This window comes from Cuculus canorus, chromosome Z (assembly GCF_017976375.1).
Source record: "Cuculus canorus isolate bCucCan1 chromosome Z, bCucCan1.pri, whole genome shotgun sequence".
NCBI lineage: Eukaryota > Metazoa > Chordata > Aves > Cuculiformes > Cuculidae > Cuculus > Cuculus canorus.
In genome coordinates, this window is record NC_071441.1 from 64,899,432 (window position 1) to 64,913,358 (window position 13,927).

A 13,927-nucleotide genomic window follows, 5' to 3' on the forward strand; every position below is an offset into this window, starting at 1 on the left:
TGCTAACAGACGTAGGTCTGGCCGTGACCTCCAGGGAGGTTATTCTCCCTCTGTACTCAGCACTGGTGAGACCGCACCTTGAGTACTGTGTTCAGTTCCGGACCCCTCACCACAAGAAGGATGTTGAGGCTCTGGAGCGTGTCCAGAGAAGAGCAACGAAGCTGGCGAGGGGGCTGGAGAACAAGTCTTATGAGGAGCGGCTGAGAGAGCTGGGGTTGTTTAGCCTGGAGAAGAGGAGGCTGAGGGGAGACCTTATTACTCTTTACAACTACCTGAAAGGAGGTTGTGGAGAGGAGGGAGCTGGCCTCTTCTCCCAAGTGACAGGGGACAGGACAAGAGGGAATGGCCTGAAGCTCCGTCAGGGGAGGTTCAGGTTGGATATCAGAAAAAAATTCTTCACAGTAAGAGTCATTGGGCACTGGAACAGGCTGCCCAGGGAGGTGGTCGAGTCGCCTTCCCTGGAGGTGTTTAAGGAACGGGTGGATGAAGTGCTTAGGGACATGGTTTAGGGAGTGTTAGGAATGGTTGGACTCGATGATCCAATGGGTCCTTTCCAACCTTGTGATTCTGTGATTCTGTGATTCTGTGACGTTTTCCAGTCATGAGACCAAAAGAGTGCAATTCCACATGCCCTGACTGTTTATCCCACTGAATGAATTTAGACAGGAATTGAGTTTGGTATGATGACTTTGGTTGTGTCACAGAAAACTGACCATGCACGCAGAGCACCTGATCCAAATGGCCACTGATCTCACCTTAGGAAACACAACAGAAAGCACTGTGTTTGGGCTCAAGTTAACACTCTGGTTAGAAAGCAGTTCAAACCACTACAACTGAAAGTCATTCTTGAATACCACAAATAACAGGTCTTATTCTTAATAATAAATACAAAGGACTCCTTACCGTCTAAGACAAAGTTTAATATTCTATCATTCTAGAGATTGAAATTTGCCAAAGAAGATTTAATATATATATTATGATTAATAGAATCTTCCTAATTAGAGAAAGGTGACATATGCTTTTGCATCAGCAGTAGTAGCTGTGGCACGTCAGCTTTATAAAATTAAAAGAGGGATAAAAGTTACAGAGAAACCATACCTAAAAAACAGTGGTATGGTCATTTTAAGGGATGTCCCTAGGATTCCATACATGTCTTTCTTGTAGAGCTCCATGAATCATGATTATTAGGCACATTTTGAAAAAAAACTATGCATCCTGATTCTCTGAGATGGTGCTGCATGCATCACATATCTGTTGCTGTCTAGTGTACATATAATACACCCTCCTGCACACAAGGGTTTTGGGTGAGCACCATGTTTGCACCACTACATCGGGGCTTGGGAAGCTAGAGGAGGAGGCTAGGAATCTCTTCCAGCTTAACAAAGCCATGGCACAACTAACCTTTGTTACATCGAGAGCAAAGGTGAAAGAAGTTATACTGTTCTCATCCTCTGGATGGCAACAGTAAATTTTGCCTATGACAAAAAGAGACCTTGAGCAGGATCTGAAAACCAGCAGCATGAAAGCTGATCTAGAGAGGTGGTGGTAGGGTAATAATGGGGGACAGAGCCTGTTGGCGCTTCTCAGGTTGGTGGGGATCTTCCTGTGTCTGGAAAGTTGATTAAAATAACTGGGGGAAAAAAAGCAGTGTTTGTGTCTCACAGTCAGTTGATGCGGTACAGCATGGTGAGCCACCTTTTTAACCCCTTTGTTTAATAGTTATTTGTGTAACAGAAAAGCTGGTGAGAGTATTTTTAAAGCATTATGTTTGAGTAGATTGATTCAGGAAATATTGCTGCTAAGTGCATACCATGCAATAACATATTATGGTGAACCTGGTGAAACAATCTTTGTCCCTCAGCAAATCAAACAAGAAAAAAAGCAAAGACAAATTCTGCAAACTAGGAATAAAAATGGTTACCTGTTTTTCACAAAGCAGTTTAAGCTAGGCAGATAAAACCATGAATTAGGACCTAGTTATTGTTATATCAGTTAAATTCCAGTACTAAAAATCCTGCATCATTAATTACCAGATGAAGAAAACATTAACCCTTACATCTTAGAGTTTATGGTGCAAACAACATCCTGAGAAGGTGAGTTAAAAAAAAAACCCTGATTCATATTAATACAATTATTCAGTGACATTTAGATAAATTCCCTTTGCATGCATATAAAACCCATGCAAAGAACAGTAAGTTTTAAATCGATACTACTTTAATGTTAGGCACTAATTAAATAGACTCCAATTGAATTTCCATTACTAAAGCTGTATTACCATACTACAAAAGAAACAAAACCCCCAATATTCTAGATAAGAAGTTCAAACTCAAAAAACAAATTTAAATACAAAAAAATATGAGCCGAGATCTGTCTCAACAATGCCATTTTCCTGTGGAAAAAAAAAAAAAAGGAAAGATGATACTGGAATAACCTGGAGTATAACCTGAAAGCCAAGGGAGTTAACAGTTTAGCACTACTCAGTGTTGGCAAGGCTACAGCTGGAATAAAACATCCTGCTGGGACATCCCAGCTCAGAGACAATAGGTGCCCAGTGGCACATGTTCAGGGGAACACAGCAAGCACAGCCTGAATCACAGCACATAATGTATCTAATGAAGAGTGACTGAAAGAAAGGGGTGGGTTTAGTCCAAACTGAATGTAACAAACTTCTTTCTTGGTGAGCACAGTGAGACCAGGTGGTCTTCAGTGTCATAAAACAGGTTGAGGTAATACCTAGAAATTTGGAAAATACTTTCAAAGGTGGAAAGCAAATGTACTGGAGTAGAATGCCAAAGGAGAGGCTGCGGGATGTTCACCTTCTGAGATCTTTCACAACAGGCTGGCAAATATCTATTATTATTTGTATTACCTGTAACTCAAAGCCAGATGATCCTATCATGAAGTAATGACTGACTAGAATCCAAAATATCTGCTGTTTTATGGCTTCCTGAAAATTTTCCTGTCAAACAGCACGGCCCCACACATTTCCAAAACCACCCACACAAGACTTGCATTCCCCATTCACATTTTACCCATAGAATCATAAAATCATAGAATAGTTTGAGTTGGACGGGACCTTAAAGATCACTTAGTTCTGCTCCCCCTGCCATGGGCAGCAGACTGATTCCAAAGGGACTAAGAGCTATGTGTTAAGGCATGAGACTCCTTTTTGTGGTCCCTCACATCCCTGTTTTCTAAAATTCATATGAGTTCTGTTGAAGTAAAGACAAAAATACAGAATCTTACATGGACTTTGCTGCTGCAGCCATGAAAATATGGGAACTTGCATTCTAGCTAAGAGAAAGGAAAGATCGGGAGAAAAAATAAAAGAAACATGGAGAGAATATAGCAAGCAATTAAGGGAAAACAGGAAATACAGAAGTTGTACCTTTCTGAGCTGGAGCTCAGGACTTGCAAAGATTGCAGAGATAATCTGAGTGTTACACTCCAATTTGCAATAAATATTTTCCTTTTCAGATGCAGAGCACTGAAACACCTTGTTGAAAACATCCAGGAAGCAAACTTGAGTTTAGATGACACTCATTGGTTTTTCTCACCACATTTTGTGACTGGGGATCTTCAGAAGAGAAGGCAGGCTGGCAGCTCCACCAGGAATAGATGTAGCAAGAACTGAGACTCTGGGCCAGCTGTGAGGTTAGCAGGGACATCCTTTGATGCTTCAGCTGTGCCTGCTTAGTCCAGCTTGAGCCTCAAGACCACGGCATTGCCTCTGTCCCAGGAAATGCCTGGCAACTTTCATACAATGGCCAACACAGTCAGACCCCATGTCTCTAGTCCCCGGGCAAAGTAGGGAAACATGGTAAAACAGCGCAGTCATGCTGTAGTTTGCATCCTCCGTAGAAACAAGTCCAGTATTTGGATGCTCAAATACTGCTTACATATGCTGTACAATGAAGAAAATACTTTCTGCGTTTATAGTTTAATTGCTATGAAAATATAACCTACAATCATTGGGTAACCTCCTAGCGTACTGACAATTCTGACTGCCTGCCCTTATTCATCTGAACGATTTTGTAAGCGCATCCACAGCTACCATCTGTCTGTCAGGGTATGGCCAGAGCTCAAAATGCTGTGTAAGCTGGTGCAATTTATCTCAGGAAGCAATGTAACTGTGAAATCAGCACTGCTTAAAAAAAAAAAAAAAAATCAGGAAGATCCTCTTGCTCTTTGTACATTCATTTTTACTTTGTACTTTCTGATATTGCCTGAGCATGTTAGTTTGATCCCATTTGTGAATTTGTAACACAAATTACTTTTCAGAGCCACTTAATTATATTCCTGTTCTGAAGGCTCCAATTGGTGTTCCAAGTTGAGGGTTTAAAGACCTCACTCTGATAGTCACTTCGTGTGTGCTGCTTTTCAAAGCTCTCAACTCCTTGTGACTCATCTAATATTTTCCAGCTGCTGATTCCAGAGGAAGAGAAGTGACCCAGCAGCTGATGTTTTATACAAAGAAAGAGTATCCTGTTTGTACAGCACTGTTTCAGATTCGTATCTGAGGTTAAACCCATGAATCTGTTCAGACAGATAATTGTATTTTTGGGGAAATTTACTTTATGTAACTTAGAACAGATCCTGAAAGTTTCAAGAAGTCACAGCAGAAGAGACTTTCTTCTTCCAAGACAGATCCTCAAGATGGAAGTGCTGAACAGGTTTCTTGTTCATTTTTTTAATGTATTCCTGGGTGGTTTTTGCAGTCTTGAGTCCCCAGTTCAACTCTGTAACAGATTTCTATTAACCAATATAAGAACCCAGAAAGCTCTTGTGCTATTTCTCCTTTCAACACCTCATCTTTCCAAAAGCTGCACTTTGTAGCTGGAAATGTCAGTGTGTTTTAAGCTCTTATTAAAATTCTCTGTGCTCATCCACTCAAGATTTAACCATTGACCATGCAGCTTTCTGCAACAAAGCTACTGGACAGCAGGTCCTAGAGGCTGCTAAATTTTGGACTAGACAGCCACAGGTTTATGGCTATATCTAGATTGACTTTCCCACTGGTTATGCAATCAGTTGCATCACTGACTGTACTGACAGCTGCTGCACGAGTGTTGCTAGAGTTAAGTAGGTTAGCAGGCTGTCAAAGCAGCCTTTTCTCTGGAGGTTTCATTTCCCTATGAGTCATTTTGGCTGGTCACTTTTTCCTCACTACCGTTTGCTCAGCAGTGAGCTTCTGCCCATGAGTCACGAGTGTGATTGTAGAGTCCTGTCTGGTGAAGTGCCTTGAGAGGCTTGGGAGCCATAATGTTTCCAGCACAGACTTCAGTTGGCTGTTAAACTACCTGTAGCCTCTAACAAATTCGTAGTCCATTTATTCCCTTTTCAAGCCATTCTCAATGTTTCCTCAGTAGCTCATCTGAGTTGGCAGTGTTGTTCACAGGAAGGTTGCTTGAGGACAGGGCCGTATGGGGCAAAAAAACACCCTCCAAAAAAAGAAAGGGGAGTAGGGCATAAAAAGGACTCCTGAACACCGAGTTTGTAAACAAACAGCGGTAAGCTAACCATAGCAGCAGGAAACATTTCTGTCGGATTCTGGAAAGCTAACCATGGCAGGAAACAGTTATGTAAAGTGCAAAATTGCTACTGTTTAAAAGTGCACTTTGATCAACAAAGTGAGAAAAGATTTATTTCACGCTTTTCACTCTGAAATACAGCAATTTGAGCAATATGAGCAAGTTCTTTTCAGTGGGGATCTCTGAGTTAGCAGACTTGCAATTTGCACTAACTGATAAAGCTCACAGCATTGCCAGATCACACGTAAGAGCAGAGGTAAAAAAACAGTGCACTCATCCCCAAGTTTCATTTGCTATTTGTCCTTTTTCTGAAGGATCTAAACATCTAAAGTCAGAAGGGAGGAGCAGGGCACCAGCAGGGGGTTGCAGAACTATGCACTCCACCTCCTACCTTGCCAAAGCCCAATGCTATACTTCTCTATTTCTCCAGTTCCCTGTGCTGAAAGGGTCACAAAGAAGCAAGTTTTGGCAACAGGAGCCCATGCCTGGCAGCTGTATGAGTCAAATAACCCACCCAGACCTCCCAGGTGTATTTGATAATCCACGATAATATATCACACAATGCCCTGAGACTGGGGAGCAGATTTCTAAAGAGAAATGAGAGGAGTGGGGTTACCCTAGTCCCTGAAAGTAAAGTGAGTGAAGATCTGAAAGGTAGGGAATGACTCTGCCACCAAAAAGAGAGACCTTAACCAAAGTTTCTGTGATTTCCAAGATTAGGTAGAATGAGAATCCAAGAACATTGTGTGCCTAAATTGCATGCCAAAACACTGGGAATGTTGGAACAGTAGGCTGTCTATCTGATCTCACACAACTGTAAATCCTAAGCTATTCCACTGTAGTTACTAGGCCGGATAAACAAAATCAAAACCAGGTTCATGGGGCCGACACAAATCTTTTGAATCACTTTTAAAGCAGACATTTCAGCTGAGTGATTGAAACTCCATAGTTCAGCTTTCACAGTCCAGATGGTGTCACTGACCATATCTTACAGACACAGAGGCTTTGAGCTGAGGGCAAGACTCAGTGCAGGTGAGCTTCACCTGAGGGCCCACTCACACTCTCTCTGCCCCTCTCCCAAGAGAGGGAGACCCCACCCAAGAGTATTGAAGGAGCTGGCAGATGTCCTTTCCAAACCCCTTCCCATCATCTTCCAGCAGTCCTGGCTGACTGGGGAAGTTCCACTAGACTGGAGGCTGGCTAATGTTGTGCCCATCTACAAGAAGAGTTGCAGGGAGGATCCAGGGAACTACAGGCCTGTCAGCCTGACCTCAGTGCCGGGGAAAGTCATGGAACAGGTAATCTTGAGTGCTATCATGAAGCACATGCAAGAGAACCGGGTGATCAGGCTCCGTCAACACAGGTTCACGAAAGACAGGTCTTGCCAAACTAACCTGATCACCTTCTATGACAAAATCACTCAACTACTGGATGGGGGAAAGGCTGTGGATGTGGTCTTCTTGGACTTCAGTAAAGCCTTTGACACAGTTTCTCACAGCACTCTGCTTCACAAACTGTCAGCCTCTGGCCTGGATGGGCACACACTCTCCTGGGTTGAAAACTGGTTGGATGGCCGGGCCCAGAGAGTGGTGGTCAATGGAGTTAACTCCAGCTGGAGGCCAGTCACAAGTGGAGTTCCTCAGGGCTCAGTACTGGGTCCAGCTCTGTTCAATGTCTTTATCAATGACCTGGATGAAGGCATTGAGTGCACCCTCAGCAGGTTTGTGGATGATACTAAGCTGGGTGGAAGTGTGGATCTGCTGGAGGGTAGGGAGGCTCTGCAAAGGGATCTTAACAGGCTGGACCGCTGGGCTGAGACCAGTGGTATGAGATTCAACAAGGCCAAATGCCGGGTCCTGCACGTGGGGCACAACAGCCCTATGCAGTGCTACAGACTGGGGGAAGAATGGCTGGAGAGCTGTACAGAGGAGAAGGACCTGTGGGTGCTGATTGACAACCGACTGAACACGAGCCAGTAGTGTGCCCAGGTGGCCAAGAAGGCCAATGGCATCTTGGTTTGGATCAGAAACTGTGTGACCAGCAGGTCCAGGGAGGTTTTTCTCCCTCTGTACTCGGCACTGGTGAGACCGCACCTTGAGTACTGTGTTCAGTTCTGGGCCCCTCACCACAAGAAGGATGTTGAGGCTCTGGGGCGTGTCCAGAGAAGAGCAACAAAGATGGTGAGGGGGCTGGAGAACAAGTCTTATGAGGAGCGGCTGAGAGAGCTGGGGTTGTTTAGCCTGGAGAAGAGGAGGCTGAGGGGAGACGTTATTGCTCTCTACAGCTACCTGAAAGGAGGTTGTGGAGAGGAGGGAGCTGGCCTCTTCTCCCAAGGGACAGGGGACAGGACAAGCGGGAATGGCCTGAAGCTCCATCAGGGGAGGTTCAGGCTGGATATCAGAAAAAAAAATTTCACGGAAAGAGTCATTGGGCACTGGCAGAGGCTGCCCAGGGAGGTGGTTGAGTCGCCTTCCCTGGAGGTGTTTAAGGGACGGGTTGATGAAGTGCTTAGGGATATGGTTATCATATCAACTTGTACAAATACAAATATTTTTGTTGTTTTCTTTCACTTTCTGTACCCTGTTTAAAATATTTAATGTATTTTAATGTGCGTACAAGGGCAGGGTAAGAGAGTGGGGCTTGTTCAGTCTGGAGAAACTAAGACTCAGAGGAAATGTTATAGAGACCTTCCAGTACTGAAGGGGGCTTACAAGAAAGCTGGGGAGGGTCTGTTCACAAAGGCTTGTGGTGACAGGACAAGGGGGAATGGGTATAAATGGGACTTGCCCAGGAATTCGTATTGGAGACTGTCCAGAGGAGGGCATGGAGTTGGTGAAGGATTTAGAATGGAAGCTGTGGGAGGTGCGGCTCAAGTCGCTTGGTCTCTTCATACTGGAGAAGAGGAGGCCTATGGGAAACCTCATCACGCTCTGCAGCTTCCTCACACAGGGAGGAGGAGAAGCAGGCACCGAGCTCTTCTCTCTGACCCAAGGAAATGGCAGGAAGATGCGCCAGAGGAGGGTTGGGCTGGATGTGAGGACAGTGTTCTTCACCCAGATGGTGGGGGAGCACTGGAACAGCTCCCCAGGGAAGCAGTCACGGCACCAAGCCTGACACTGTTCAAGAAGCCTTTGGCCAGTGTCCTCCGACACACAGGGCGTGTTTTAGGGTTGTCCTGTGTAGGGACAGGGGTGGGACTCAATGACCAATGACTGAAGGGGGCCTACAGGAAAGCTGGAGAGAGGCTATTCATAAAGGCTTGTGGTGACAGGACGAGGAGGAATGGGTATAAACGGGACAGGGGCAGATTTAGACTAGACATTAGGAAGAATTTCTTCAGTATGAAATTGGTGAGACATTGGAAAAGGTTGCCCAGGGAAGCTGTGGCTGCCCCATCCCTGGAGGCATTCAAGATCAGGTTGGATGGGGCCTTGGGCAGACTGATCTAGAGTCATGTCCCTGCCCATGGCAGGGGGTTGGAGCTAGATGATCTTTAAGGTCTCTTCCAACCCAAACAATTCTATGATTCTATGATTTTTATATGCACGGTTTTCCATGGGCATGAAGAGACTAGTATGTAAAACTCGGAGCCATAACAGTTTGAGTGTTACACTCTGATGGGGCTGTGCTGAAACTCCTAATTTTGTGGCTACATGTAACTTAATAAAAGCAGCAGACGCAGCGGTTGCAGCCTGTAGCCTCTGGCCCCCTGACCCTATGATTTACTTGAAGGTAAGATGCACTAACTGTAGCAAATCTGAGGGTGAAGACAAACATTGAGTGAAACACTACTGGTATGATCAAACTTGCTACATCGAGTTTCTATTATTTATGCAACCTACAGTATTTATGTTGTTTCAGCAATGTTTTTAATTTTTCACTTTAGCTCACTGCCTCAAGAAAATCATTAATTAGAACTAAGAAGTCTGGTTTATGAGACCTACTCAGATAATAAACTGGTTCTCTGCCTCAAGTTATTCAACAGATATACTGCCAAGAATTGCAGGCAGTCCCACACCTCCACCCTTCAGCCAGGACCAGCTGTTTTTTTCCTGCATGTGCAAGACAGGTGAGCATGGACCAAACCACAGCTCACAGTGCTGGGCTGAGTGTGGGCCCCCGCTGCCCCTAAGGGTTGTTACCTGCTCCAGATTCATCTGCTCAACACTGCCAGCCACAACTGCTTCCAGAGGCTTACAGAGGTGTGTAGTGAAAGCTACATTTTAATTTTTTTCCAATTACTTCTGCCACATGAGACCATGCAAGAGCTCACAACAGGGACTTGGTTATGGTTTAGGTGCTTACAACTGCAGTGTATGGATCACTGTGTAGAACTGTTTACTGTGAGGCTGCTGCGGGGGCCCAAACACAGGTCGCAAGGACAGCTTAGGAAGTATTAGCAGCTGCCAAAATCCTGCACCAGCTCAAGTTATAAACATTGAAAAGCAATTTATGTATAAAACCCATTGCTTCACTTGGAGCTGGAGCTTTTACCTAATTGACTATTACAAATAACTTCCACCTTTCCAAACTCTATCAGGTAGCACAGGCTACTACATAGACATAAATCACTTGAAATGTTGGCTATAGCTGCACTCTCTTCGAAGATAAGACTGGGGAGAAGATCTGTGTATGCATGCCTGTTTCTAACTCATACAACATGACACATAGGCTAATAATTGTTTCTCTGGGCTCAGCTGGTAGTGTTCAAGCTGTCTCATGCTTTGTCAAGGTACACGTAACCACCAGGATAATCATCTGTCCATAAGAAAATTTTACTTAACTGATGTTAGCATTCATATCACCCTTCAGAAGAGCGTTTGTCACATACATTCTACTCATTAATTCTGGCAGAAAAGCTACTTATCCTCAGAAGAATTATAGTAATTCACATACACACAAAAGACAATAAATAATTATGTGTTTCACTGAATACAGCAGCGTAAATCTTTTTCTGGGAATCATTCTTGCTTGTTCACGAAGATTCATCCTCTAGTATGTTTAAGAGATCAGTCAGTAGCAAACAATGGATGGATGTGAAATTGTACTTTCAGCCCCAAAATAAAATAAAAAATGTTCTTTATTCTAGTAAAGAAAAGGGGAGGGAAGTTCCTTTTTTTGCAGACATTCCACAAGGGAAGTTTGAAATGAAATATTTTTGTTTTCTATACTACATGAAAGCAGTTTATGTCAATTACTTATCTTTTCTTTGTTTTATGAATTTTAAAGCACTTAGATTACTTTCTGTGGTTCTCCTCATTTTAGAGCCAATCCAGATTACAAAATTTTATTAAAGAAATCTTTGCAAGCATTCTTCTTCAGAGGTGATGCCAAGAATTTAAGAAGGTTTACAGAGCTGTCTTTCAAGCAGATAAGAGGACCACCATCAAACAGTGTCTCTTTAAATTTTAACTGCACTTGAGTTCAGCTTCTTTTGCTATTTGAGATAAAGGGGAAGACCTAATAGGGCAGAAAACTCTTCTTCCGATCAGCCTCCTTTTTGCACAGATATCAAATGCATCTGCACCTAGACCGTCTAAGAGACAGAGCATTCAACTAATTAGACCTCAGATTTGATTTACTTCCTATGCATTAACACCAAAAAAAAAAAACTTACTGGCTTCTACTGCAATGGGAATGAATCACTAAAAAGACTTCTTGGATCATCGAATCCAACCATTCCTATCAACCACTAAACCATGTCCCTGAGCACCTCATCTACCCATCTTCTAAATACCTCCAGGAATGGTGAATCAATTTATAACTATGAAGGGAATTCTCCAAGTTCTCATACAGTTCAACTTTATGAATGCTCCAGTAGCCTTAAGGTATTTTATCTCAACAGTATGAAAGACAAAATAAGGTTATAGCGGAAACTTTCCATCTAGTATTTCCTTTGCAATATACAGTAATCGCTATGTGGGTTTTAGTACAGTTCTTTGAGTTAAATCTGAACTGACATTATCTGAATGAATGTCAAACTGATTTCCTTCACCTGCAGCTTTGATCACTTTATACAACGATGCAACCAACAGTTGTTTAGAATCCCTGAACTCCACGTTTTCCCAGCAATTGTACCCAATTTACAGCAAAGGACAAACCAAGTCTTACTTCCATTTCTACATCAAGAGAGTATGTGTCCTCCTCCCCCCACCCCTCCCCCCCCCCCCGCTTAATACTGGTGTGGTTACGGAGAATAATGTAAAGATTAAGAGTGTGCACCTGAGAAATTTGAGAGAAAAAATTAGCATGTATTAAAAGTCATTGTTTCTCTGGAAGTCCTTTATGGAGTCATATTTTTTTCAGGGCTACATCTGTGGCATCTGGTAGGTAAAAATAAGAGATGAAAGAGAAGTAAATTCTGCTCTGATATATGACATGAAATTATTCCCTAAATACATTGTTAGTATGAAATATTTATACTGCTAAAAGTAGCTAATAAATACAAGCATAACTGCATCAGCATTGTGAAAGTAGAGCCTAAGCGTAATTTCAGAAAAGGATAAATTGATCTAGACTCACAGGAGCACTGCTGAGTTTTATGTTTATCTCATGCAAAGAAAATCCTGGATCCTAAAGATCACCTTTAGACAGAGTATTAACAGCACCTCTGCTTTTGACAGACCGTATTTTCAATATTGGTCATACAACATACTGAAAGATACTGAAAGGAAAACTGGGACATTCTGAACGAAATAAAAATCTTAAAACTGGTGACTTCAGCTTTCCTTAGAGTGCCTTTTCTCTTTAGTGTTTAGCCAGGAGGTCATTTTTTATTTCATTTAAAGAGTCTCCTCTCTCCATTTTCAGCTAGTTGACCCCTTTTAGAACCATTTCAGTAAAGATCTGTGAATTTATAATTCAATGTATCATTTCTAACTATAATGCCAATGCTGTTTAAAAATACAAAGGGAAACTTCTAGTAAAGAAAATATTAATTCTGAGATGTACATAAATGAAAAGCCCCACCATTTACGTTTCCAGCAATGTCTTTTTTTGTTGTTTATTTTGTTTTGCTTTTAAACTAAAGCCACTCTTCGTCAATTAATTTTAGGTCTGTTGAGAACTCAGGAGGACTAGGAAACAGGAAAATTCATCCAGTCCTGCAATTACCTATTTCTCCAAACTTGCCTCTGGGGAGCTTCTGAACCAAGGCCATAGCATACGGCATATGTGACACTTTATCAGACTTTGTCCTTCATGGGGCCTGGCCTTGCACGATTCTCAAAACAATCATTTTCCAAGAAGCTAGTCTGCAATGAAATCTTTTTTTTGTTGTTTTAACTGAGTATTTGTGCTTCCTATTGCCTTCTTACTTATGCTTATTCATAGATTCTCTGTGTTACTGTTAGCAACTTTAAGAGTATGAGGGACACCACCTCCAACTGAGTAGCATACAGGCAGTGATACTTTTCTAATAGATTGGAGATTGGAGATACAGGTTTATATTTGCTAATGACATAATTTGGAGTTAATGTAGCAACTTGGGCTTTACAACCTTTACACAGTTTATTGACTGCCTTTTCAGATTGAGTTCAGACAAAGGTAAAGGCTACTTTGGACTTCTATTGTGGATAAAGATATTGTCAAATTATTGGGACAACCTCAGAACTGCAGCACTGCAATTCTGTTTCACTGTGATTATGCGGAGAGCACTCAGTGTGCAAGCACAGAATACGTTTTAAAAGCCAGAAACTGAACTGTATCAAAAAGTTCATTTTTGCCAGAATACTCAAAAGTATATTTAGCACTTCTCTAATTATCTGTTTTCAATCAAAATCACAGCACTTATTGAGCTAAAATTTCAATTAATTTTGAGACATTTTGCCAAAACCCAAAATATCACAGTATCCACACATCATTGTATAGACTGCTTTTCCTCCACCCACAAATCTTCTAATTCTATGCTGAACAAAAGTAAAGCATTAGACAAACTTTAACCTTAAAAGAGAAACTAAAAGAGTAATACCGTTGTATACCATAGTACTTTTCTTCGTTATTTTAATTTGCTCTTTTTCTCTACAATACGACCACTACTCTCTGAATCAGATGCTTCTCTAGTGACTCAATTCATTATAATTTACTGGGCTGAAACTGTACTTTCTTCCCTCAAATGTGATAGTGAGAAGATAAGCAGCACTCTGCTCCCTGAAGTCTGCTGGGACTTTTCACGCATATAAATGCATACATGTGTTCATGTTTTGATGGCCTGAGGTTTTTAAGAACAGATCAAAGAAATCAGAGGAAGGTGGGAGACAAGATTTGAAATTCCCATATTCATTCCAGTGAGTTGTTGCATCTGAGTTTATTCTGACTCAGTGCTGCAGTATCAATCACTTCATCATATTGGTAGGTACGAGTAGAAAAAGCGTCCACACACACACATTTGCACATAC

At 42.2% G+C, this 13,927-nt stretch overlaps 1 long non-coding RNA gene across 1 annotated transcript in view; it reads right to left on the reverse strand.

Moving 5' to 3' along the window:
• Positions 1-13,927, reverse strand: part of LOC128850418 (uncharacterized) — a 48,572-nt gene that overhangs the window by 5,644 nt on the left and 29,001 nt on the right. The gene's annotated exons all lie outside the window — the stretch shown is intronic.